Source organism: Neodiprion virginianus, chromosome 1 (assembly GCF_021901495.1).
Source record: "Neodiprion virginianus isolate iyNeoVirg1 chromosome 1, iyNeoVirg1.1, whole genome shotgun sequence".
Lineage (NCBI taxonomy): Eukaryota > Metazoa > Arthropoda > Insecta > Hymenoptera > Diprionidae > Neodiprion > Neodiprion virginianus.
This window is the reverse complement of record NC_060877.1, coordinates 34,674,264-34,693,035: the sequence shown is the minus strand read 5'-3', so window position 1 is coordinate 34,693,035 and position 18,772 is coordinate 34,674,264. Positions and strand designations below refer to the sequence as shown.

The 18,772-nt window shown below is 43.2% G+C and overlaps 1 protein-coding gene across 5 annotated transcripts in view; it reads left to right on the top strand.

Annotated features, from left to right (window-relative positions):
* The window catches only part of LOC124297219 (sodium channel protein 60E-like), a 75,494-nt gene that overhangs the window by 15,631 nt on the left and 41,091 nt on the right, over nt 1–18,772 (top strand). The window lies entirely within an intron of this gene.

Below are 18,772 nucleotides of genomic sequence, written 5' to 3'. Positions count from 1 at the left end.
CTGCGAATCATGCAGGCGCCAAAGAGGCGCAGGTATATTTCAAATTCACGATCGTAGTCGTTGATTCCCTTCTCTTACGTACTCGAGTCTGGAAGTTCTTATCGCGCCTGTGTACGAGAGATATTTAGCATTTTATGCGGCAGGCAGCGACTTCCTCGGTAGGGAATAAGCTCTGCGGTATACCTACACGAATGTCTCCGTAATTTGCAAACTGCACCACGGCGTCTAACGGCGAGTCGAACGTACGTAAACCGTGCAGGGACGTCTGAGCTTTTGGTCGAGTTGGTGCTTAGGCATAAATACCTTGTTTATCTCGGGAAAGAGGTATTCAGAGGTCTGCCTGATACCCACCAGTAATGGAATAATGACCAATATCCACTCCAGGGGTCAATGTAGGAATGAAACGCGCACCGTGTCGATGCTGCCGCTCCGCAGTGCCGCTTGTAGCTACCTAAAACCCGCAAGTAAAAACACCAGCGAACGAAAATGAAATGAAAATTACCAACGAAATTTACAAACTTTCCTCGCGCGACTCTGTCGCGTGTGTTATTTTTTTTTTATTTCATTTTATATTCTTTATTTTTTGCTTCAAATGAGCGCGTATTAGGTAGGAAACAAAATTACGCCGCCTGCAGTTTTCATACCGGTATTAGGTAGGCGAGAAAAGTTGGAAACTACCTTTGCACCGTTGGAGTAAATGGAACTGCTCGGGCTTTTCGCCGTCGTTGTAACTTGTTACGTTTGTTATGAATTTTTCCTTCATTTATCAAAGCCTGACTATAAGGTACTGTAACAATTTTTTCACGTTTTTAACACGAGGGTGAGGTGGAAGCTTTTTTTGATGCTGGTTGATGGGAATTCGAATAACGGCGATACTTCGTACAAAGCAATGACCAGTCCGAAGCTCGTACGATAAAACCTTGTAAATTTAATATAACCGCACGGTTAACGGTCTTACGGGCATATCTAGATCATGCAGTTCAGGCTCGACGTCACGCAGAGCAATTTCGTGATCGTAGGTAATTGTGAAACTGCAGTGAGCTTTAAGGCCTCGTGTGGTCACAGTTTACATTTGAAAACCCGAGCTTTCATTCGCCGTGATTTATCACGGATACAATTGCGCGTGTCGTACAATATATAATAGTTGCAATTCCAACGGCGACGTTAGACGGAAGTGTTTCGTGTTATTGCGGGAATTTTCCGTTGCGATGAAAAATTTTTTCGACACGGGTGAAAAATCAAACAGGTTATCACCGTGAAAAGTAAATTTCATGGGTTTTCTTTGTAACCATGAAACGTGATGTTTATATTGAATCGTTTGCTGGTGTTTCATTTTTCCATTTTCTCCGCAGGCGACGATTTTTTACTTAAACACGTTGCTGATTCTTTTGTTTTCAATCCATTTTTTCGAACGGAAAATTGTGACCACGCAAATTTCAGGTTTGACTTCGGTCGAACGTTCCGTGACTGTAACTTGTGATGGAAATCGGGTCAACCGAAAAGGAATCCCGATTCTAAAAGGGACGGATAATTCTCCACGATTTACATTTTGCGGTATTCGTGTTAATCGAGGTGACGATCATCCGGTTAACAGTTGTTCAAATACACCGAGAGAGAAACAGCAAGCGACTCGAGACGAGCAAACTTTCGAGTGGATCTATTCTCGCATAATTTACACGCTTATAAAGTCATGCGAATTTGTTTAAAAGTTTTCAGGATCACGGACCTCGATTTCGGCGATAAATAACAACAATCGTGTAATAAGATAATTTCATTTAGACGGAGCTTAAATGGTGCTGTTAAGAAAGCGTGTAAAATTCCGCGAAGCAATTGCATATCAAAATCCGTAGCTGTGTTGCATGAAGAAGTAAATTGGAAGAAATGCAGTGCCGGTTATTTTATTCAGGGATCAGAAAAACGTTGGACGGGTGAATTGCGCGGAAATTTTATGGACCATCCGCCGACATTGCCGTACCTGTAACACCAGGCTGCACCGGAATCATCCACACGATAAAAGGAAGACCACGAACAAGAAAAGAACTTGAGGGCTGATTGTGCGGATCTCTCTCCCCCAATTTTACGCCCGTCTTATCGCGATTGTGTCCGTCAGTGTGGCTCGACACAGACACACGCGAGCGTATGTGTGCATGATTTCCAGATGGCCCTCCATAATTCAAATCTCATCTTTCTGCCCGGTTTTCGCCCCTCTTTGCGACGGAGCGGCGCAGACTCAAATCCCTCCCGTCTTCCACCGACTATCAACCCCGTACCCCAACTCATCCCTAACCTCGCCCTCTTTTGTCTCTTCGACGCTATTTTTATCCCCAGGGATCCCCGGCAGGCTGGTTCTTTTTTTTCTTCTCTCTTTCTCTCTCTCTCTCTCTCTCTCTCTTTTTTTTTCTATTTTTTATTTCATTCTACGAGCTGATTTTTAGACCTCGCGTAACGGCGAATACGTGACCGGATCACCCACTGAGATAAAAAGAATTTAGAGTTAGAGTTCCACGTTGGAACGAGCGCGTTATTCCGTACAAGAAAACACTGCTAAAATGCCTTGAGGAATAACCATTCGTCTTGTACTCGTGGCCGGGGACTTCGAAATCTGGGAAAATTGGGAGAACGATCAATCGGTAATATTGGACTTGAAAAGAGTGAAAGCCCGTAGGGCGCGGAAGAAAGTCTATTCAAGAAATTGAAGTTCGGAAGGGTGAAGTCGAGGCTCAATTGAACTACGGCCGGTGGATTTATCCTTGCACAAAGGAGGAACCGAAGGATTAGAGTTTCTACCAGGTTGATATCGATCACTCGGAAAACTTTGCAAGTGGAATGTCTTATCGGTAATTTACATAATTAACCAAAAACAGAACAAGTATGCATCGGTATCTCAAACTCAACCCCGTTCCACCAACGAAACTTTCAGTCGTAAGAGTCGGTCAATTAAGGACGGGCTTTCATTTCGACCATGTCCTCAATTTGAAGAGCAACCGAACGAAACGACTCGGCGTTCCTAAACAGATTATACTTTATAAGAGATATTCCTAGCTTGCCGACGTAATAATTTTAAAAATACTTGGCTAATGAACAACTGTCTCGTAATAAAATTAATTGAAAGAATCGATTTTTAGTTGAGATAAAAAGAAAAAAAAAAATTACCCTTCGGAGGTGTGATCGTTAGAAAACTCTGGCCTCGATTCAATGCTCGAAACGAGTTTCCCTGTGTTTTCATTTTTATATTCTCTGATTAATCCATCAGATATACAATGAAACGTACTTAGGCCCTCTCTCATCAACGGGACGCGAACAACCGCCGGTTGGATTTTACTCCAGAACACAGTTCACGAGGCGCTTCACAGGAGCTTACAAGTTCGTCGGCGCGTCCAACGGGAATCGCAGTGACAGACGGGATCGCATTTCTCCACCTCTGATTTTCACCTACCTTCGTCCATTTATCTTTTTCACACTATATTCTCGGTATAAAGTCAGAGAATTTTCTACTATACGCGCAGAGTGGATCAGGAGTATAATATTATAATTGTACAGCAGTGTATTTATTCCTTGAGCAGAAAATTTGTTGTACAAAGATCCTACCTCACTCACTATATCACTATAATCTGCTCCGTCAGCCCTTCGGGAGGACTGTAAGCTGCTGGTTCCTTCGAAAAAAAAAGGATGAAAATTTCACTCCGCCCTCCTCGGGTATTCAAATACTGCAGGGTTGTGGGATATCCGCGGCAATGAACCCTCGGGGTGAAAAATGACTCGGAATCAGTTGGTGGGCTTGGAAAGTCGCGACGACATTCAAAGATTTCCGAAACACGGGCTCCTCAGCTCGTGGATTTCAAGAGCCGCGGGGCTGTCTTAACCGGTTGACTAGTAATGGATTATGCATGTACATTTGAAAATTGGTACATTTCCGTTTTACGGGTCGTTGAATTGAAATTTGTAAAATTGGGCAGTTGATCTGAAAATCATCACTCGAGGGTTTCTTGGGTCGCTGATTACGAATTCAAAATTGGTGAATAAAAAAAAAGAAAAATGACTATAAAGTAATAAAAACTCAGCTCTAGTCTAAATAATACTAACCAGCCCTTTCAACAATGCCAGTCTGTTGCCAATATAAAATAAGGAGTGAAGTTAATTTAGGACTAGTCTCTTGATACGTTGGGGATCATGTGACCATGTAAAAGACGATAGCTGAAACCATGTAGTTAGGTGTCCATTTATTTTACAAAGCAATAAATTTGTAACAAAAAAATTAACAATAAAACTGAAAGCTCACTCCGACTCACCCGTATTTTCACCCTCAGGGGTTGGCAAATTCAAAAACTTAGTTCTGAAATGAGGTCAGGGATCTCAAAAAAACCCGGGTACCAATTTTGGTGTAAGTTGGTCGGAATTGTAGGTGGCTACCAATTCTTGCAGGAAAACTGGATAAACTCGTATCAACGAACCGGCTAAATTCCGGCGCCTATATCGGAGTTCGACTCGAGGCGTCGTGTGTCCTTGACGCTCCCTTTTCGTCCTTTTCATCCTCCGTTCTCGATCCGTCGGTCCGCCCCTCTTGCTCCCTTAAAAGAGTCGTAACAGACCAGGGAAAGTTACGAGGCCATATTTCTCACCTCGATATATATCGTAACACAGTTGGCACGTATGCAGTGTCGATGCAGTGCGTATGACGTACGTGATAAATATCGAGAGCTCAAAACCAAATGGGCGTAACCCACAGTTTTTCAGAATTCGATGATTTTACTGCCGTAAGGGCGTATGCAACGAAAATAAAAAGAGGCGGATTTATCTCGAAAATCGAAAAAAAAAAAACAACGGGTTGCACCCCTTTTCGTTCTTATCCCTCGTACGTATAAGGAAAAGTTTTCTTCACCCCGATACATCCTCGGATCCTCGTCGATAGCTCGGCGAGCAAAACAACGGAATAAACTCCCCTGTCACGGACCTTTCCAACCGATTTCGTACACTCGGGGACAATTTTTCAAATGCTTGAATTTTGCCGGACTGACCATCTGGAAGATATCACATAATTTCGAACCGGCTTTCACCCGCGGGAGCCGAACACAAAAGGAATCAAATACCGGGGGTGGAGGACCATTCGGACAGAGGATCAGGGATGAAAATATCTAACCACCTGAATAGTTAGGGCTCATTTTTACCGGACCAATGAACCGCTCTACAATCCGTCAACAGGACTTTCCATCGCGTCTGATCGTTCTTTTTTTATTCTTTTTTTTAAAAGAGGGGTACACGAATCAGGCAAGTGACACGTATTCAGCTTATTTGGAACATGGTACTTCTTAGTTACTTCTCAGTTACTTCTCAGTAGCCGGCGAGCTTTCTACTTGATCCGATTCCCACATTACAAATCCAAAAGTGTCGCGGTAGAGAATTTCCGCGTGCCAGCTTGACCCGGGAATCAAGGATCGAAGAATCTGGGCGATAGACAATTTTCTCATCGATCCACGGCGAAGTTTAACCGGACAGCGAATCGAGCACTAGACGCCATAAGCAGCGAGTTTGTGACCCGGACGCAATGGCCCGAAAGACCTGGACTTTGTCGAGGAAAAATATTGATATTTTATACGTAAGCGGTGGCTGTTTACGTGTGGAGATCTGACGTCACAGTCTCGTGCCGCATTAAGTATGGCGGCCATGGAACGGCCGGCATGGCCAATCGAGTACGAACCTCGGGTTGGGTATGCCTGCAGACGCGGGGAAGGGTACTCAATATTTTAACGTGTCTACCGCAGAAGGTGGATCAAGCCACTCGCCGGGGACGGTGAATCAAAACCGGTGCAATTTCCAGCTAGGGATCTGTTAATCATATCAGATTCCGGATTTCCGGATGGACTTGCGTTACGCTGCGTATTGACTGCGTTCAGACTTCGATAGAACATCGATCCTCCGTCACTACGCAATTTGTCCTTTGGCCTTGCCAAAGCCGAACTGCACAGGGACTCTTGGACTTGATTCAATTAGGTTTCGAATCTATCATCGCGGGCACTTGACGCGAGGCCAATTGTGTGAAAGGGACGCCCGGATCGAACGAGGCTGGTGTCCTTGTCGAGTAGCCATTTGGGAGTTAACGTCTCACCAGTTTTCAATCGCTAATAAAACATGGAAAGAAGAATATTGCAAATATTACATCTCCTGTGGTGAATATACGGACAGCACTTTTCTGGAGTTAAATCCATAACAGCAATTGTGGAAAAATTTACAAATTCAATAATGAAAGTTAGAAAAGCAATAGTAACAGTTACAACATGCTTGGCTAGATTCATCACAATTGGTGTAGATTTAACTCCAATAAAGTGCTGTCCGCGTATTCACTACGACAGATGTAAAATCTACGTTACATTTTTTACCGCTCACCTTCGCAACTATTATTTATCGATCTGCTTGCTCGTGGCCTCACGGCGCGACTTCGTGCGTGCCTGAGTATGAAAAAATGTCAGTACTTTGATTTTTACCAGCAACCACCGCTTTCTGGTTTACCACTCTGCTTCTGCATCATTTATAATTTCCATTTCACGTCATCATTCATCGCGTTCTCAATAATTTTGCTCCGACTCTCGTGTCAACCAGATTCGGAAGATTCCTACAACCTCGTAACATTCCTAGATACAAAGTTTATTTTAACGGTTACCGATTATTCGTGATAAGCATGGAACAAGTAGAAAAACATCGTTGGTAAATTTTGGTCAACATGTTCTTGAAGATAGTATGCTAATTATCCTTGAAGCGTTTCATCGGGAAATCATTCCCGCTAGTCAAACGTCGTCTCGACTCGGAAACGTTTATCGTTAATCGATACCGTCATCAACCTGCCAGGTTGTATTTTATTTGTGTTTGCGTTGCGCCCATTAACGAGTTCGCCTTAGTTCGATTCGATTTTTTCCTCACATGGTCAAGTAAATAAAACGAGCTGCTGCTCCGAGTTCGAATGAAATCAAATGGACGATCAGCGACGTTCGCAGGGTTCCGAATTGATCAAACCATTCGCGAGGATTTAGTTCAAGCTTTGTTCACACTGAAAGCCCATCATGTTGCAGCGGAAATAGACTGATTTGTTCAGTAGTAACTCGCAGCCACAACTTCTACCAAGTGTTACCAAACTTCGTACGAACGATGTCAGGGGTTACCATGATGATACGGAACGAGGTTGAAGTCGGTAACGTCACTGTAACGACGCATTCTTACAAGAAATTGTTGCCTCGTAACTTTTCAGTGATTGTTTGAAATTTAGTAAACCGTAATAAACGAAACATAGTCGTAAAACATACTTTGTAAAGCCAACTCCTTGAAAGTCTTTCTAAAATTGCACAACAACAAATTGTCCTCTGTCATATTTCGTTACGTCAACGTTACCAATTTCGGCTTTGTGATACGGACACCACCGCATCGACTCAACGTTCCATTATTTCCTTCTTTTTCTTGATGCGACGTCGCAACGTCAACTCCTGCTCTTCAATTAGGACCGTATTGACGGACCGGCGTTGATGACGGACCGCTAATACCTACTCTATTTACTCAGTACCTACACCCAGCATATCTCTGGCGCAGCACCAACCCTCGAGTCTGTCTTTGCCGCTGCTTACTGATCAGTATTAAACGATTCTCTGTCGCGCACAGTTGACCCGATCCGTCGACGGTCTTTGGGGCCAATTCGCATTGCTCTAAACGCGTACATTATTGCTCTTGATCGTGTTTTTCTCCGGTTGATCATCGCTTGCGTTCCTTGCACTATCGACGCCAAGATCGACGCTGTGAAAGCGGCTTTTTAGACGCCAATCGTAGAACGTCACTTCCCTCAGTAGTAACGGCAGTGTCCATCGGACGGAGTGCAACTGCAAACTATTCGCAGGACGACATTTCGGTTCCTCTTCTGTGGATATTGTGAACAAACCGATAGTGGCATTCGTTGTTTGATTCATCAGGGTCCAATCAAGGACCTCAATGTTGACCTGGATTCGAATTCAGCTGAGTAAGTACGACAAGCTAGATTCAATTTCTTCATCTTCAGTCTCGTTGAAAAATTGGTGAATCTGTAAATCAATGACGTCCAATCGCCCACTTTCTAATAAAACTGCTTTCGAATTTAAACGATCAAATTACGACTCTCCCTAAACCAGATCCTGCATGGTGAGCATGATCCAACCCAACCCAACCCAACCCAAACCAAACCAAACCGAACCGAACGAACCTGAACCGAGCAGTAGTAACGCGAGAGTTCGGTCAGACCGCCGAAAGAAATACCGCACGTGACAGTCGCACGTCTATATTCTCGAATCCGCGATGCGGAATCGCGCGGCAGGAAACACGATCGAGTTTTCAGCCGGTGTCCTATCTTTGCTCCGCTAATTGCGCCTTGGTAGACGAACACGAGTACGGTGGTCATTTATTTAGCTCGAGGTTGTGTCCGCACGGCGTGGCAGGGGTGGAGAGAGCCTCGGTTTGCAGAGGAAGAAACGAATGCGTGCGCAGTAGTAACGCCAGAGTTTAATCGGACACTGCGGTAGGAGACGCGGGTGAAACGCGCGCCGTTTCGATCTGCATTTTCCTACCCCTTCGTCGATGCGGGGGGGCGAAGAGGGGGTGGAGGGGGTGATAACGGCTCGCGAGGTTGACGTGGTCCTACCATCATCTCCGATCTCTGTCGAAGCGTGCCTGCACGGGGTGTCGATAGCTTCGGTCTGATTGACTCGAACAATGTTTTCATTTCTCTACGATTCACGGCTCAAGTTCCCGCACAACGTTCGTTTCGCGCAATTCGTAGATATAAGTACACTTTACGCCTGATCGTTAGTTGGTTGTATAGCTTTTATTAATAACTTATTATTATAACCAACGTGCCCTAGAAATAAACAAGAGCATCGTTCGATCGATAACCTCTTTCCATTGCATTGCAGTTATTTTATAACTTCGCGGTAGGTGCAAATTTTGTAAATTTTTTGTACGTTGAGTTTGAAAATTCGTTTTATAAATAATTTTATTATTAAGGACTCTTTTTGATCGGAAAGATCTCAATTCACAGTAACGACATTTCTTGTAAGCTTTGAGAGCTGCTTAATTTTTTTAGTTCTTTATCGCTGTAGTTTCAGAAGAAATTTGGTATGCTTATCATCGTTAAGTTTTTAATCTAAACCCTTTGGATTGAGGCTTAAATAGAACTAGTTGAGAGAAGTATTCAGTCGAATTGAGTAAACGAGGTTTTCAACGTTGAGGATTAGTGCAGAACCATAGGTAATCGGCTGTATCGGGTATACTCGTACATACATTACGGCGGGGTAAAAACCGTGAATTTCTTATCCACAATCTAAACGAGGCAATTCTGTTCACCTTTTCAAACGTCGTTGTGCATTGTGTGTTAAATATTGCACACCAGGTAAGCATGATAGCTGCACGACAGCTGCACCATTCTTACAGTCATTATACCTTGATTTATCGGTCGATAACACAACTTATACGAAAACTCGTCAACCCAAAGAAGTATGTAGCTACTTTTTAGAGACGATTTTTGGTTTTCTGATATGATCCACGAGTCCGTATACGGCGAGAGCTTGATACGTTTCCAGAGTGGACAAGAAAGGTATAAGAAAAATCAATTCAAAGATATTCTTCCGCTGAAAAGCCAACGCTGTGTTTTTTCCACGACTCCATAAGCCCGGGGTAAATATTACTCAGTCCGTATGCGTGGAAATGATTGGCAGCTGTGTCTGTTCAGCCAAAGATTTCGGCATTGAAATGATCGCTGCGCCATTAGCGAATGTAGATTGAATGGATCCTCTTTGGGCAGCAAAGCTCTGGGGTAAAGACCGGGCAGGGTTGGGTTTCAAGCGTTGGTCAAATAATGCTTGCGGGTTGTACGGTTTACAGGGTGTTCTGTTAATTTTACCGCAAGGCCTTCGCAACAAAAGCTCGGGACCGGAGTGATTTATTATTCATTGAAAAGATTGTTGCACCCCTATTGTAAGCTCTAATTAACTCCCGCCTTCCCAAGACGCTCTGCATCAACCAACGACGACGACGACGATGGGAATTTGTTTTGGGTAAAGAGGATCGATTTGTCCAATCAACCTTTCGTTTTGATTACACTGTTAAACCGAGACGCGTACAGAAACATCTCTCATTGAAATGGTCCTACGCACGCTTTAATTAGGGACTCGACACTCCGACTTGATCAAGGACTCGTTTAACACCGCGAGGCCTACCTGCCAACTCGCCGACCATATTCTCTCCTCCCAGCAATTATCGATCCTGATGTCAGACCCGGCCTCTCTCCGACTTGGACGACAACCGCAGCGGAATTTTTCACCCCGAAAAATCAGCGGCTTCATTACCAGCCCCACCGAGATTCTTGACTTTGCACCGAACATCTTTCGAAACTCTTCGCATTTTTCTTCACCCTGGTCGAAATATTCGTCGGCTCGACGTGCAGCTCTGATTTTTATTCTTCTTCTTCTTCTATTTCCAAACAGGCTATTCTTCGCCCTTGTAATCATTGGAACGACTCAAATTCCGGTGAAAATTTGCTTCAGTGATCATACATCAGAGACACAATTGATTCAATACCACTTCTCGTATCGAGGATCTATTGAGGGCGTCGTACTATTGGATCCAGTCGCTGGTGAGAACATTCCAATCGCTCAAGCCGAACCGAGTCGTTCCTGCCTTGTGAGATGTAATGTCGGGTATCAATCGATGGCACCAGGAACTGTTTTACTGCGAGTAGTTTGCAGCCGCTTTACAGTATTATAACAAATTTTCAAACGTGTGACAGATTTCGTTTTCATAATCATTTCGTCTACACAACGATCCTTTCTCAGTTCGCTTACTTTACGAGGTTGGTTGGCCAAAAATGCGTTTCCACTTTTTAGTAATTTTATTAGTATATGGAATTTAGTACACTGAGTATTTATCTTAAATTATTATATTTCTAAGATAAACAGATCAGTTTGAAAATATAAAGACGGAAAATACTGAAATTATAAAGAAAAGCTAGGGTATCGATAATTAATTTCAAATCTCTGCAAAATTGTTAAAAATCTAGTAGATTCGTTCGATTTCATTATAAAATGCCTCGCTTTATTTAAAAAAATTCTTTTGCGTACACAGTAACTGAAAATGGATTTCTCTTCTCTCGGCAGTCGATACAATATTGCTTTTTGCTGATCACGATCAATATCGGCGCAACCCTGTAGAAAAACCTGTATCGTTGAATTTGAATAAAACAATCCGTCGTAGAATATATTTGAAAAAATCGACTAGATTTTGAATCATTTTGAAGGGATTTCAAACGAACCATGCACCAATGTCTAAGCTTTTGCCTTAAAGTCACAGGATTTTCTATTCGAGTATTTTTGAAGAGATAGCTTCAGCGAATATAATAATTTGATAAGTTATACTCAACTTACAACCATCTCGTAATGAAATCACTAAAAAGCATCGATCTTCGGCCTGCCGAATTCCTTACGAAAAGTTCCGTTTTCAACCAAGAAACGCGAGCTGTCGTTCCTCTTCATTTTTCATCCATCACATATTTGCAGGGTGAAATCCGGGCTGAGCATGTTCGATTTCTCCAACAGGTAGATGATATTTAGAGCCAAGCTGTCGCAGTTGCAGGCGCACCGAGGGCGCGCGCCAATTCCGGCCAATTTGGAGCCTCGCTGATATTGGCAAACCACTCTGCCTATACCATACCCACCTATACCTGTAACTCTCGCTCGACTGAACCGAGTCGTTGGTAAACGCAATCGTCAGCGGGCAATAACCGTGGTTAATGGAAAAATATCACGAGGAAACCATGCAGGAGGATTCGGGTTAAAAATGAATCTAACGCTGACTGGTTCATCGCCGATAGGCGGGAGGCGTTGCTTTCTACAACGAGCGTCTGGCTTTTGTCGAATTCTACCTTTTGACCATCGCGCAGCCAGTTCTCATACCCACGATTTCCTCCTATCGGATATTATCGCGATTATTGACGTCATTATAATGACGGGGGCATAATTCGCTGCTCGAGGTCTGAGTGTGTCTGCTGCACGATCAATCTGTAACACGGATCGTTGTTTTATACATGTTACAATCGTCAGAGTCAGATATTGCTCGAATTTTCGCTCCTGGTTTGACCTCTGAGTGATTATTTACTCCCCGTTTTTTCTCATCGTCGATTATCTTTCATTGTCGGTTTTTACGTTGGTTTTTTTTTTCTTTTCTTTTTTTTTTTATACAGTCATTTCTGAGAAAGTGAATTTAGTGCCGGGCATTTTTGCAGGTTGATATTTTAGAAAGATAATAACTGAAACGGAAAGAAATCATTCACTCTGCAGCACTTGTACCTCGATCCATGCTGCTTGCTTGGTTTCCGTATTTCCCTGGAGATCGACAATTTTTAATAACGCGATGCGCCGCGTATACGCCAAGTGAAAGATATCGCTGTATACCAGAGAAATTCATTGCTTTGCGGAGAAGAAGACTTGAGGAGGCGATGTTCACCGTTAATACTAACTTGTATCGGGCATCTTTGAACCGCAGTCTCAACAACAATAACGCGATGTTGTTATTTTGTCGAACAGAAAATAATATCCAGCGTCATCGTTGCCTGGTAAAATGTCATGCTGATAGGTAAAGCTCCGTTTCTTTCGTCTAAGGGATGAAACTTTCTGTTCGAGCAGCAGAAAACGAGGACTGAAAATTAAGACTTACTCAAGAGAACTCGAATTTCGATTGTGACTTTTCAGCAGCATGAAAATCGTGCCAAGAGGTGCGTTGTCTGCGACATCAATATTTTTGAATTATTCCGAACGGGTAGACGTAGAGGATATTTTTGAAGGGTGAATAAAAGATGTGTCGTAAGGCAGTCCCAGAAGGACGGTAAGACGTCAGGTTATTACTTGACTTGCAAAGTATTGGTATATTGCATGGGCATGTACGTATATATATATATGTATGTTGTGAGAGAAAAATAAGAGTAATAATAAAAAAAACGTTACACACATTCTTCGAGTATTCTTCAAAGCTGTCAGTAATATCGCATCCCCTGAAATTACTTCGGTGACCTGAAACGTAAAGTTTACCTGGAAAGGATCCCCCGAGGGCGCGTTCACACCGGGCGACAGAAAAGCAGGCAGCCCGGATCGCGAGCAAGCTCGAAAGCTCTTAGCCCCTTTAGGCAATGCCTGATCCGATGGAATTTCCACCTGCGCGCAGAAGGCCTATCGATCGGGTTTACCACTCGGCTGTTTAGCGGACAGATCCGCGTAAACACGACCCAAAGATGCGGCTCCGAGATCCCGGGGCATGATCAGCTCGCCACGTGCTCAACACCGGATCATCGTACCGCGTGTCTATAATACATTTATCCCCATTCCGACAATGTACGATGCTTGAAACTTGAAAGGGTCGCAATGACGCGAGAAGCTTGACACACGCACGCTCCGCGAGCTTTTCGATAACGCGTATTTAAAGAATCGATGTAAAATCTGGCCTCTGTTTTTGATTCGTACCGAAGAATCCACACTATGACATAGGAAATACTTGTAAGAGAAGTTACAATGTGGAAGGAAGTGGGTCACAAATAACGATTGGAGGATTATTCTTTCAACTCAATGCAATGCGGGGCATGAAAGCGTCTCTGATAAAGCAGAGTAGCGTATACGAGATGAATGCGGTATATCAGGTTACAAGAACTTGAAAATCGGCTAAGTGATTGCGCAGTTCATCTCATTCCAGCAGCAGTAGCAATCTACCTCTAGATTCAGAGACGGCTCATGATATACCTGCATCTGAAAATTCTTATTTAAAGTTGAAGCGAACCTCTGGGTTGCGCTCAGTCCTCCGGGAACTTTGAGAGACCAAGATTTATCGGTGTAACAATTTATTAATCCCTTATTACTACAATCGCCAACGACCACGTTAAGCGGTGTCCTTATATTTCGTGTTATTGGATTTGGGCGAGCGTCTTTTTACGCATCTTTTCATGGTTTTACGCGTTCGTATAACCCGCCCTAATATCGCGACATTTGCAGACTTATTATACGAGGCCTCAGGATCCTTCATCGCGTTATCCGACATAACGCGGAAAAAAAGAAAAACAGACAACGCAATGAGACAAAGTAGTCACTAACTCATCGTCGTTACGCTTCAGGATGAGAGAAGATCGTAAAAAACGTGTGTGTTCACCCCCCCCTCTGGATTAACTCTATCGTCAGAGGGTGCGGAGAAGGGGACCAACTGTTATTTCAAACCCTTTGCTCTCTGCAACGCGTCTCACGACTCATTCTCGATCCTTATCCTTTGGGGATGGGGCGGCGAATCCTTGGATAGAATCCACAGGATAGCTCGTCGAGGCAGCCTAATTCACCGCTATACGAACCCCGCAAAAGCAAACCGAATTAACATGGGCCTCGGAAGTCTGAAGTACCGATCCCCTTTAGCTTTTGAAAACAGTGCACACCGCGACCCCTTCTCGTGCTTATCGTTAGCATACATTCCCAGCAATGTTCACTCGTACAGTCGTATTTGGCTAATACTAGTTTCTCGGTTAATCCGACACACGTTATTACCCCGTATCTGACAATGTGAAAACACATATTGTGCACGGTGGTAATCGAATTTCATACTGCGGTGGGAGTGAAATTTGAATGAATGAAGTTTTCCGGTATTATATTATACCCGGTGCACGGTCCGCGTGGCTACCAACAAACCGGCCATATTGTTTTCCAGATGTTAAACGGAGTTAATATCGTGCACCCGCAGTCTGCAGGGGTGGCAAAGTCTTATAATACCTCCCCTGATGTATGTAACTTTGACACGAACATACCGGCGGCGTATAACATTGGGCGGAAAAAAACGGTAAACAGAAAGCTTATACCTACTTTTCACGATACTGCTTGCAGCGAAAGGCACAGGCGTTGCTTTATCTTCAGCTTGCTCAATCAACGATCGAGTTTATCGAAGACTTCGCGCCACCAAATTATACATCCGCGGTCGAAGGGTTGAGAAGTATTCTCGAGGGTGACTCGGAGGCGATCCTACCCGTCATCTCCGGAGGTCCTGCAGGATATCAACCGCCCTGGAAGCTGGGCCAATCGGAAATAAATTTCTGAAACGGCGTTCTGCCCGCTGGAATACCTGATTTCCGCAGTGCGGATCAAGCCTCGTGACTGGGTGGTCGAATTTCCGCGTTTCCTCACGGCGCCCAATATTTCATAGACGAAACGAACGAAAGTTCGCGTTGTCCGCCGTATTTTCCGAGGATCGGATAAAGTACAGCACCGGCACCTTTGCCCGCGCGACTCTTCTTTCCATTGATTTTCACCCTCCGGATGGGTACCTAAGTACAACGTCGTGCACGTGCCACTTCTGCGAATTGTCAATTGTGAATCTTGTACACAACCCGCTGATTGAGACCCAGTCGGGCATTGTGATGTACATTTGCGGGTGGAGAGTTCCCGATCCTACTACCACGCCGAATTATTATTGCATTCTGTATTTTCGACCAGCTTTTACCAAGCAGATTATACCGGCCGTAAGCGTATCAAAGGGAGGCTTTCGCGTACCGGTTTGAAATTAAAAAAAAAAAGCTGAACACCAACCGCGGTGAAAGTCGGTTTCCGTTAATAACGCGGTCGCTTTTTATACTTTGCGAAATGTCGCCCTTCCGCTGTTCCTGCTTTATTCATTTATACATCCACTTTTTTTTTTTTTTGAATTCATTTTACAACGATCGCATGGATTAATTTTACACGGTGTATATATTTTTTTTTTTTTCCACTGTTATTTAATATTTGATCAAACGGATCGTCGGAAGCAGGGTTAATCTCGACGAACCGAGAAAATACCATTGCAGAATTATTTGCCGATGAACGAGATTTTTTAAAAAGGTAAAAAATAACATGATTTTTCTCGTGGAGTTGGAAATTTTTCAATTAAATTTTCGGTTGTGTACAGCTACGAACAGATCACTAATTTTTTTTTTTTTTCTATCAAAATAACTTCCAAGCTTATTTTAATAGTTTTGAATTCAATTTTTATACTGATATCGATTCGATTTTCGTTTTTATCTCATTTGGAGCATACGGTATGAAGAATTTAGTAAAATGGAAAAGTTCAAACAACGCTGAGAGAATATTTTGTCTAAAAAATTCATGCGTTAAATTTCTACTTCCGTTTTTTCTATTATTCGTTTCAACCGAAGGGAAAGAAAACCCCAAGTTTCAGAACTGACACTCAACATATGTATAATATATAGGCTAAACTCTAAGCGTTGTAAGAAGTTGAATAGGTTCCAGTTACTTTATCCCTCGATTCTTCGACAGCCCGGCGTCCGTGTTGTAAAGTTGGAATAAAGCGTCGAAAGTTTACGAATTTCCCCTCCGGCGCACGTACGTTTGCCTGAACGTGCGGCGTTCAGATATGCAAGTCAAGATAAACGAGTATACAGCGGTGGTTTATACGCACAAGTACGTAGAAATCGCGTGGTAACAATCAGTGGAAATTGAATTGTCATAAGTTGTGAGTCCCGAGTGAAGCAATAATTGAATCCGATCGAGCGAGAGAGTGAGAGAGTGAGAGAATCCCTATAGAATCGGGTTTGCACGTCCGAATCGCAGAGTTACAGCCCCGAGAATTCCGAACGGCAAGCGCCACGTAGATTTTCACAGAGTGTGCAGAATCGTGTGGGGTGGTCGAAAAACAACAAAAAAAAAAAAAGAAGAAAAATTGGCTCGTCGTTTCGCACGTGAATATTTTAACACCGGATCGAGGAATGTAACGCCATTACGAAGGGCATCGAGAAATGTGTCTTGCGGTGATGAAAAAGTAAATAAATATTGTTCAATTGGTGATAATGTTCATGTAATTAGCTTACCATTGCGGGAGAAGAACAATTTGATAAATTTCTCTCTGGCAGAACGAAGATAATTTTATTTGAAATCAATTTCGTAACACTTGCAGACGGAGTATGTACAAGCATTTTCAATTTACAGGATTAAGTATATCGGCTATTATAAGATTATTGGAACAAATAATTCCTTTCGAAGCTTTTACTCGCGATACTTTTTACTCTACGTATGTATATTTATACCCGTATTGTACAATATTTCACCTTCGTATGAAAAAATTCACACTTTATCGTGGTGCGCTTCACTTTCTAAGCGGGGGTTAAACTTCTGATGCATCATACGGGCACGTTTAATCAGTTTTAATTAACTGCGTTGTTATTCGACCGTGCAGAGCTGCAATCTTTATACACTCACACCGACGGCGAAAACAAGCCAGACTAATTCTCGCAGCGAGCACATGCCGAGCAAATTCAACTCCTTTGAAAGTATTTCTAAGGAAGTTGATCCCCTTTTACACATGGGTATTTTACACCACCGGCTGGGTGAGATCGTGCTAGAACTTGGAAGTAATTCAGTCGGCCAGGACGGGTGGACGTATTATAGGTATCTATTATTGCGGATGCATCTCAGCACTCTGGCTTATTTTTATTCTTTACATTAATTTTTTACTTGTATATGGACCGACGTACCATCAATTTTGGTGCTCATTAGAAACGGAAACATCGGAATCCTGACTTCAGCGCAGTTTTGACATTCAAGTGAGATCTTTTTTATTCAGGATTTTTCTATCTACGAAGGTCTCATATTAAGCTTATTGTTAGAAAACCTCGAGATTTGTTTCAGGTTCAAAGAAGGTCTGAGTTTTCGTCTCGGGAAGATATCAGAAATGCAGCTTGATCGCAAATTTTATTCTAAAAAGTTTACAAAAAATCGATCGATTTTCTCATATATCGTAAGAAAGAAAGGTCCGCGTTTTTTATGGGGTAGGAAGACAGAAAATAACGATACTAGGATCCCCAGCGGAGAAATTTGTATACATTTTTTCATTACAGCGTGATGTATGCTTGTAGGCGTATTTTGAGATCGTATAAAATCCACCCCCGTTTCGACTCTCTTTGTGGTTCTTTTGGTCGAGTTCGAGGAGGAAAAGTCGAGCCGGAAGAGGATTTGCTGCCATTGACGAATGAGTAAGATTTAAGTACAGAGAAAAGACCGCTTCGGGTTAAATACAGGAGAAAGTTTTCTACTCTCCCCCACGGAGATTGTGGTATTCAACGGGTTTTGCGGGTGTTACAGTTCAACTTCGCACCGTGGCATGACGGCTTACGGCTCTGCAGGAACTCCCTTATGTAATCAGATTTTTCACCCCTGTCTGGCGGCCACGACGCTTCCTTTCCTTTCCTTTCCATTCCATTCCTTTTCTCTCCTCTCGGGTTCAGCGCAGTTATTTCGCAGAGGATTTATCCTGCGGTAAAATTCCTCTTCTGCAGCGAGGAAAAAGCTGCCTATAAATTACCGAAAGAACGTAATGACGACGATATGTAAAAAGCGAAACGCGGCGCAGACTTTGCTCAGACTCGAACTAACGACACATTTTCATGACCTCCACCCTCGCATCCTCGACACGCAACGCTCAAAAGTAGCGTAGTGGACGACTTTTGTTTTTCCTATTTGCCATGTAGTGGTTGTATATAAATAAACATACGTATGCATGTATTTATGTACACCGTCGGGCGGTAATTAAGGGTGACTAATCAATATCCGAGCTGAGCCAACGGTCCACAGGTTCGGGGTTAAACCTCGGAACGGATTCGGGAGATGAGAGGGAATTTAACCGCTCTCTCGGGTGTCTTAAACTTCTTTCGTTTACCGTCGTGATCGCGATTCAATAAACGCAAACTGCAAACGATTTTTTGGGGGAA